At 44.6% G+C, this 9,594-nt stretch overlaps 1 long non-coding RNA gene across 1 annotated transcript; it reads right to left on the bottom strand.

Annotated features, from left to right (window-relative positions):
• Positions 1-3,483: 3,483 nt before the first annotated feature.
• On the bottom strand, positions 3,484-5,841 carry LOC109320090. Its single transcript, XR_002103714.1, has 3 exons — positions 5,367-5,841; positions 4,679-4,826; positions 3,484-3,598 (listed from the first exon to the last, which is right to left on the bottom strand). It is a non-coding gene; the product is annotated as an uncharacterized LOC109320090 (long non-coding RNA).
• Positions 5,842-9,594: the final 3,753 nt, after the last annotated feature.

Below are 9,594 nucleotides of genomic sequence, written 5' to 3'. Positions count from 1 at the left end.
CAAGTGGGCTGGAATTTGCAAACAAAAACAGGCCCTCTGCAGGGTAGGCCTGGGATCCAGAGTGACCAGGATGGACTGGAAATATGGTCTAAAAATCAACCAGATGAAATTGAACAAGGACAAGTGCAAAGTCCTGTAATTGGGACAGAAGAATTGCATGCACTAATAAAAACTGGGGAATGAGTCGCTAGGCTGCAGTAGTGTGTAGAAGGATTTGTAGGGTTACAGTGGACCATAGGCTTGAATGTAAGCCAACAGTGTGCTCTTGTTGCAGCAGCATATTAGATTGTCTTAATAGGAGTGTCATTTACAAACCAAAGGAAGTGATTCTCCTGCTCTATTCAGCACTGGTGAGGCCTCACCTAGGTACTATGTCCAGTTTTAGGCCCCACACTTCAAGAAGGATGTTGACAGATTGGAATGAATTCAGTACAGAGTGACAAAAATTATTAGGAGCCAGAGAAGCAAGACTTTTGAGGAAAGGCTGAAATTACTAGGTTTATTTATTTTGGAGAAGAGAAGACTGTTTTCAAATCCTCCCACAGTCTTCAAATCCCTGAAGGCCAATTATAAAAAGGATGGAGATGGGCTTTTCTCTGCAGTTGTAGGGGACAGGACTAGGAGCCATGAACACAAGCTGCAGCAGGGGATACTTAGTTTGGAGATTAGGAAGAACTTTCTGACTATGTTGGGTGGTCAAGCATTGGAACAGGCTACCTAGAGAAGTGGTAGAATCTCCATCCTCAGAAATTTTCAAGAGCAGGTAAGCCAGAAAACTTGACTGGGATAGTTCAGTTAGGGATGATCCTACCCTGAGCAGGGGGCTGGCCTAGATAACCTCATGAAGTCCCTTCCAGCTCTACTTTCTTATGATCCTATGAAGCTGCCCAGATGACATCTGGTTGAAGCTACTTCTTTAGTGAAAACTGACTGCCAAAGCACAGATCCTGCATATCTGACGAATAGTAGCGATATCAGCGGCTCAGAGGAGTGAGGAGGCTAGACTTACTACTATGGCCCTGCATAAATATGTTGCAGTATTTCAACTATGTATTTTAAACATGTGACTATACTTCATGCTTCAGTAACAGATCCTGGTTGGTGAGAAGAAGAAAGGAAAGGGATTTTGTTGAATCAGTATCTGTGATACTGGGCAGAGCTGCAGTATACAGGAGAGAAATATTTAAAACCTGCTGCATGCAGGGTGCATCTGCATGTGTGCTTTACTGTAGAGTAGACTAATTAGCTCCACAGTAAAGCATCCCCATCTATACATACACAGGTGTGTATGTAAAGCATCCCCATCTATACATACACAGGGTGTAGTAAATTCATTTACTTAGTCATGAGAGTACTGTCAGGGACAGTACTATCTTACAGCAGAGTCATTTAGTGTGCTGCAATGCACGTGTGAATTGCACTTTGAACCAGAGTGGAGCAGTCCCAGGCTGGCAACAGCCTTGGGGGTTCAGCCACATGGCTTCACAGTTAAAGCACTCTTGTTCCCAAGCCAGCCTCAACGTAGTCACCTGAAGCTCAGGGTTGACCCCTGAGCCTGCTGCCAGCCTGGGGCTGCTTTGCCTTGGCTCAAAGTGCTGCTGCATTGGGTGCACGTGTCAATGCTGCATCTGGGAGTAGCGTATACTGGTACAAGCTGCTCCAAAGTTTATCACATTGCATTAATTGCACGTGTAGATACACCCACAGTGTTTTTATTTTGATGTGAGAGATAAGAAGGAAATTGGCTTAATGGGTGAGCCCTTAAAATTCAGTCACTAGATGGAAGGGAAAGGCTACTACTTTGTCATTAACAGTGTATGCACACTCTTCTCTGACTTTCAGTAACAACAAAAAAAGCAATGAAACCAATGCCATGATATGCTGGAGGAGCCTCATGGAATTTTTCAAGACCCTCAATGGACAGTAGGGCTGTACGAAGCTTTGGTCCTTGATTTGATTTGGCGGAGATTTGGCTCAATTCAGTGGCCAAATCTCCAAATCTAAATTGAATCAGGAAACCCTTTAATCTCTCCAAATTGAAACAGAACCCTCTGAAACAATTCGGAAAGATTTGGCCATTTGGACATAGACACAGCTTTAAATGTTTTTTCTACATACCTCTAGGTAGCAGGTAGCTCATGAACCACTGTCCCTGATTCGGGCCAAATTCGAATTGAACGGGGCCCAATTTGTATACCCCTAATGAACAGAAAAGCCACCCTTCAAGTGTAAAGAATGGCCTGTCAGGCTCAGTACTTTCTCTATTGCTTTTTCAATGTGTACATTGTCGACCTGCCTGACACCCAGTCCAGGAAGTATGGCTATGCTAATGACCTGGCTCTCACCAAATCAAGCAAACAATGGGAAGCCATTGAATCCAATTTGACATCAGACATGAACACCTTTGTTGAAAACTTCCATAAATGGCGTCTCCACCTCAGCCTCACTAAAACAGTGGCAGCAGCCTTCCATCCAAATAGGAATTAGGTGAAGAAAAATAAAAATCCAGCTTGGTGACCAGACACTTAAACATTGTTACACTGTTACTTATTTAGGATCTTTACCTACCGCTGTCATCTGGAAGGGGTCCAGGATAAGGTTAGCAGCAGAGGAACTCTTATCCATCGCCTTCCTGGCATCACTTGGGTTGCAAGTTTCCATATACTTTACACCTCCAGCATAGGTGGCAGAAGGCCAGAGCTAATGGGGCTTAGTCCCCCCACAAAAGGTGGGGCAGCAGGTAGGGCCACAGGACAGCCCAGCCACAGGCTCTGGGCTGCTACGGGGTGAAGCGGGGCAGGAAGAGGTGTGGATCAAAGCCCTCGTGTGTGGATTACTGCACAGCATGGCAGCCAGGCAAGTTTCAGTCTACTCTGAAGAGGAAGGGGTTTGTGGGGGGCCTAGATCGAGGCCCCCTACAATGTGGGAGGGAGTGGCCAGAGGCAGGAACAGGGGCTGGGGTGAGTGGGGCCCCAGGGCAGGTCATGGAACCATCAGAGTCTTGGTGGCTCATCCAGAGGTGCAGGGGTCTCCCACTGCTGTGTGTACTCTGAGGAGGCAAGGCATGTGCCCCCCTGATCTGTGCATGGGGCACAGGCAGGCTGCCACTGTGGGCTGGGGTTCTGCACCCCATTGCTGCTGCCCTGGAAGCAGGGCAATGCTGTGTGCATTCTGCTGCCAGGCTGTGCCCTGTCCCCTGCCCACTCGGCTGTGGCAGGCACATGCTTTTGCATGGCTCTCAGGGCAAAGGCAGCAGGGTGCAGAGTCCTAGCCTGCAGTGGCAGCCCACCCTCACCCCATGCAGAGATTGGGGGGCACTTGTCTCCCAGGCCTTTACCAGGGTGTACGCAGCAGCAGGATTCCCCCATTCTCCCCCCCACGCCCTTGGATAAGCTGCTTGGGGCCCCATTCACCCCAGCCCCTGCCTTTGCCCCACTCAATCTGCCCCCCACCCATGCCCCTTCCCCATGACAGACTTACCTGCTGGCAGGGGGGGTGGGGGAGTGGGTGGTGCTCTGCTCCATCAAATAATATTTTCTATCTCCACCTATGACCTCTGGTTTGGTACTTGCATATGCTCCTGCTGCATGCTCTGCATCTGTATGGAGCCAGACCATGAACACTAAGTTAGTGGATTCCAGCCTTAACAGTGGCATTTGCATTGACCATTCTACCTGTAGTTGGCTTTCTGGTCCTCATGCTTCCAGCATATGAGTCTGGCAACACTCGCTTCATCATCATCATAATCATCATCATCATCAGAAAGCTTGAAAACCACTTAACTAGGCTACACTGAATGGAAGCTTTTTTAACCAAAGGATCTCAGGGAAATTCCACCTAATTCTATATCGTCTGTATATTCACTGCATACAGCAGCTGTACAACATGCCCCCCATCACAATGCACACACAGGTGCATGCACACATACACACACACATACACATGCACTCTCTGTGTGTGTGTGTGTGTGTGTGTGTGTGTGTGTATATATGTAATACCTATTCCCACTTTCCATTAACGTAAAATATGCTATGGGCCATTACAGTTTTTAGCTTCCTTTGTCTCTTGCCTTTTATTTTAGCAATACTATTTACATAGTATTTATTTAAACTGTGAAATTTGCATAATGAGCCTCGACCCTCAGAAGAAATGAAAGCTATAAGTATGAGCAACTGTTGTTCAAAACTGTATTGAAAGCTGGACTGTTACAAACAAAACACAAGTTAGATGTGTTCAAGCCCTCTCAAAATCTGGCCCAAAATCTGGATGAATTTTGGCTAATCCCTGTCATCTTTACTCAGGCATACCCTTAGTGTCGCTGAACATGACAGCCTGTGCCATTCATTGTGTAAATTTTTTGGTGGCCAGATTATTTAATTTTGTCTCCCTAAACCTAGATTTTTTTTCTTAAAACTGAGCCTTATCCAGGGAAGTTGGCAGAGACATCATTAATATGTTAGCTATAGCTGTTATAAATGAAATGCTGCAACATAACTGTCTCACAGCAGACGTCTAATAACCTAGGAAAACAAGTGAGCTGTAGCTTAGTTCTATTTGATAATTAATGTATGATGGTTTCCAACCAAAATTAATTTAGTGTTAGACTAAAACATATGGAATAATTCTTAACCTTACATGAAAGACAAATATTGAATACATTAGGATACATTATCTCTACCCTTTCAGGAGTACATTATGTTCTATTAAGCTCTGATGATCTGAATTTATGCCTAGGCTTCACTGAGAATTTGTGAGATGGCTCACTGTCATGTTCCCCAATGGCTTCTTCCATTCAGCTTCCAGTGTTGTTTCTGATGAAGCATTATCTTCCAGTGAAATAAAATAACCAAAAATCAACACAAAACCACAAAACAAAACAACCGCCCCAAAACTCAACAACACTTTTTTAAATTAAACATCTTTTTGCTCCTGTCATCAGTTGGTAAAGCATTCAAAGAAGTGGATAGCCAAGCTGTAATATTACATAATGCTGAATTGAAAGACAAAGTGTTTTTTGGGATTTTTTTAAGCTGCTGCCTTGAAGTGAACACAGTCATCACTGCTATAAAGTATTCAGCACCTCATCCATATCAAAAGAGATAGTTACCAGGGCAAACAACATCATACATCAGTTAAACATTTGGACATGGAAGTTTTCTTAGTCACAGTGGAAGTCACTTGCCGCAACTCAGGTTTTAATGGATTTTTATCGAATATTGACTTGTTCTCATTGATGTCAGTTTTCATCCTTAAAACTTCTACACTAGCTGGTGTGGTGTTATTACCATGCAATCACAGAAACCACAGCTGAAAAACCTCCTTTGAATTAGGTCATTAGCCATTCCAGATACTTTACTGTTGCTCACCTTCCCATCCTTAATAGATCACTTCACTGATCAGACATTATGGCTTGGTAATGTGTAAGCTGTGGCTTTGACATGCAGTAGAGGACCTTAATAATCCCAAAGTCTTCAGGGATGCTTGAAACTTTCAGGCAGCTGCAGGTTCTGTTCACTGATGGATATTGGTGAGGGAAGGGAGCAGCTGTCTAAGCCAGCTGGATTCCACGAAGTCAGAAGTTTGAAGAGAAATCAGGAGAAGGGGCTAAATCATGTTCATAAAGATCACCATGCAAGAGCCTTTAAGGTACAGTAGTTGTTTTCAGGGAAGGTAGAAGCCCCCAGACCTGGGCAGGGGGCGTCTGTGTCAGTCTGATTGATCCTGAGGACAGCCAGCCTGCTACAGATAGGAACACAAAGTACATGGTCAAGAACTGTGGAGTACCAGAATGTATAGTATAGAGGTTCCTCTGTAGCAGGGGACCTGGCCCTCTACCTGGGATCTCCTGAGCATACATCAACAACTTTTAATAGAAGCAGGACATTGGCTGCTGTGGTTCCCCTACTTAACCTGTAGCAGGTTAGGGTGTTATGTCTGGTGTTGTGTCAGGGTTGACAGTAATTTTACAAAGAGTTTAGATGATGGATTTATATACGATGGTTTGGATAGGGATAATTCTGCCACAGGCAGGGAGTTTGACTAGATGACCTCTGGAGGTCCCTTCCAGCCCTACTTCTCTCTGATTCTATGAAAAGGGCTTCTCTCTCTAAGTGAGGTTCTATGGGGCATGTATGCACAGCATCCTGGATGATACTGGGCATACCACCAAGAATGAAGTCTCACCCACTCATGCCAGCTTCACTTGTAACTGGGCTTGCCAATTTATGGAGCTGATGGCTCAGTGTGGACCCAGGGTGTGCCCTGCCACTGTGCTCACACTCACTGTGCTGGCAGATAAATATAACCAAAATGTCCGGACACCTCTCATTTACCTGGACAGTGCTGCAGCAATGCTGGGAAACCAGAAGAGTGCAAGGACTCATCTTGAGTCCTCCAAAACAGGGGTTTATGTGGCTGAGAGGGGCATGACAGGCTTGTGTTGTCCTCAAGTCCACTCAAAATTTCTGTAGGCCAGTCAATCCCCATCTAATAGCTGATCTTCAGTGCCACTAGCATGGGAAGCGTCAGCACTGGGCAGACAAAGGACAGCTTCACAGCCACTACTGAGGGCAGCTCCTGATCTCTTTTGGCACCCTGAGTGCAGAGCCTGGTGAGGACCAAGAGCTGTGACTGGCCTCTGATAGCTGAGCACGTGGGCCAGGATTTGGCTCTTCATCTGCAGAGGTCTTTGTACCGTTCCTCTTTAGTGAGTCATTTTTGGGGAACCTGCCAGTTCAGGGCTTTCCTTTATTTTCCCCTTTCAGCCAGCTAGGCAGTAGCCCTGAAGGGACCTTTGTCTATCTGAGCATAATGGCTAACTGAGGGTTAGGTCCTAGACACAGTCTGCTATATCCCTGCTCTCCCTTGAGCTGTGTGTCAGCTTGGCTGTCTGTTTTTCTAGGATAGATAAATGGAGATTCAGAAGGTCCTGCAAATGAGTCATTCCAATTACAGCTTACAAAAGGAGGCCTTTACTATTCTCTGTAGCTATTAAAGATCCCATGAGCCTTTGAAAGAGTTTAGTTTAGTGTCCTTGTCAAATGGTTTTCCCACTTTCCATGAATGTACACTATGCTACAGACCACCTTGCAAAGGCAGGCAGCCAAATTTCAGATTGACTTCACCTGCCTTCTATTCAACTTCAGACTAACTTGGCAAACTAAAGAGGTTGCATTTAATTATGTGTGTGTGGTGCTATGCTTAAGGGATTCCTTTTCTAATATAGATTTTAAAGCTTAAGTGAACTCTTCAAGATGAACGGCACTATGCACAGAAAAAAAAGCAGAACTGTGGGAAGTTCAGTGGTATTTGTTTGCATGAGGTTTCTCTTTCTACTCCATCCTGGGTTTTCCTTTGAGCTTCAGGTCTAAAAAACTCAAACACTTAAAGAAAAACTCAGGCAAAACCACTGAACTACAGCTGATTTGAGGTCAGACCCAAGAATCATATGGTACCACCTAAAACCATAAGTTCATCCCAAGCATCCCTCTGTCTCACTTTAGCAAAAGCCAGGCAGGAGAAGATTTTTGGCATTGCTGGCCTGCAGTGTCAAGGCTGGAAGTTTTGCATTGGAAACCCACTGTCATTTGTTCTTGCTATTGGTCACCCTGTATCATTTACCTCAGTTGTTGTCCTGTGACTTGACTGCTTCTCTTCTACCTCTGATATCTGCAGGACTGGCAGCTGACTGACCCCCTACTTTTTAAGTGGACTTTTCAGAAGTAACAGCATTATCAGATGTATGATAATCATTGCATTGATATGTAAATCTGACTCCTGTGTGATGTACAATAGATAATTATGAAAGTGTCCAAAAGATGATAACTCAGGAAGATTCAAAGTATGCATGCATTTGAAAAGAAATGTTCACACTCAATCAATTTTCAATCTTCAGATGACCTTAAATTATCTTTGTGTTGTCCCTCATGTATGCAACCTTGCTTAGAGGCATGTTACACATGCAACTGTGCATGTAAAAGCAGGCATATAGTGGTGTGAGCACTGGATACTTGAATCTCAAGTGGTGATGGTGACTGAAATGATCAAAATATGTGCTGTTCACAGTTATCTGATTTTATATTAAGGATAGTTATATGTATGTATATATAAATATAACTAATTTTTTGCAGTGTCTAATCATTTTTTATCAAATGTACTACTGTTTAAGTTTTATCAGAATATTTCTATTTTTTCATAACTGGAAACCCTTTGAAGTAGTTAGCTGTGCTCTCTCCAGTTGTCAGGGAACACAGAAGGGAGGCAGCTTCCTCCACTCAAGTCTTCAGCAAGTCTTTTCTAGGGGAAGGATTAGAAAACCTGCTTGCTCCTCATCTATGCCACAGCAACTGGTCTTGGAAATGCTCCTCTGGTCATACTGCTGTTCCTTAGCAAAGCCTCACTTTAACCACAGCCTAACCTGCATGCCATGAGTTTGTTTCCAAAAAAAACCCCAGCTCTTTTCCTGGCTTCAGGTTTCACAAGGTAAGCGTTGCTTCCTTCTAATTGTTACTATGAAGTATGTTGGGATCCCATATTGACACTAACTTAACCTGTTGGTCAGACTACAAATGTCACCTCTGCCTAATGAGCTTAAGAATGGCTTATTGGAAGAATTTTGATGGCTAGAGAATGGTATTGAGAGGTTTGCTTTTGGGAATTGGCTTTTGGGTAAAGTAGATATGCATTAGTTTAATGGTCCAGGGCAACAGCAAGGGTTAATTTATTTCTAAAAAAGTCTGTCTGTGACAGTTTCTTCAAGGCCCACTGTGTCTGATACAGGCAAGCAGCAAGTAGACACACAGGCTGGAACATGTACCACACTGTTCCATAATATATGATAAGGTGGCACCAGGTCACAGTGCACAACTGCAGGGCCCTTGGGATTTCTGGTTTTGGGGAATGGACCAAATAGGAGAAGACCAGTAAAGCCCAAATTAGGATGTGTGTATATGATGGGTTTGTGAAACAAAGGATTATGTTCACAAGACAGAACATGAACAGAATGATGACCACTGAGAGACCAGTCAGCGACGGCCAGAAGTGAAGAGTCATCAGGAGGAGTAAAGAATACAAAAGAAGGGATTTCAGAGCAGCAAAGGGTCCCCGAGAGGGAAACCAAAGACCACCATGGACAAAAGGAGCACCACCAGCCCATCTTACACACCCCACTGGCAGGAGTGGGCCTTGGCCTCCAACCGGCTGCTGACATCTGACATTCAAGGGAGACTCTCAGGGCGAAGCTTGCGTACTGGCTAGACATACTTTTTCTCTGATGACAGCTCTAAGACTGGTAGATATAGAATTGCTTGCATTATTCTTACCTGCTATCATTGTGTATCAAGTAAATTTGCCTGCTATTGAATTATTGACCCGCATGATCAGAGGTCGCAGGGCAGGCCTTACGAGGAGAGGCTACAGGACCTGAACCTGTTCAGCTGCCACAAGAAAAGGCTGAGGGGGGATCTAGTGGCCATTTACAAACCAGGCACTGGGGGAGTCCCTGTTCCTCCGAGCATTCCCAGGAGTGACCAGGAATAACAGTCACAAGCTGGCAGATGGTAGGTTTAGGTTAGATATCAGGAGGCGCTACTTCAC

This window comes from Crocodylus porosus, unplaced genomic scaffold, assembly GCF_001723895.1.
Source record: "Crocodylus porosus isolate Cpor-Errol unplaced genomic scaffold, CroPor_comp1, whole genome shotgun sequence".
Taxonomy (NCBI): Eukaryota; Metazoa; Chordata; order Crocodylia; family Crocodylidae; genus Crocodylus; species Crocodylus porosus.
This window is presented reverse-complemented; position numbering and strand designations above follow the sequence as displayed.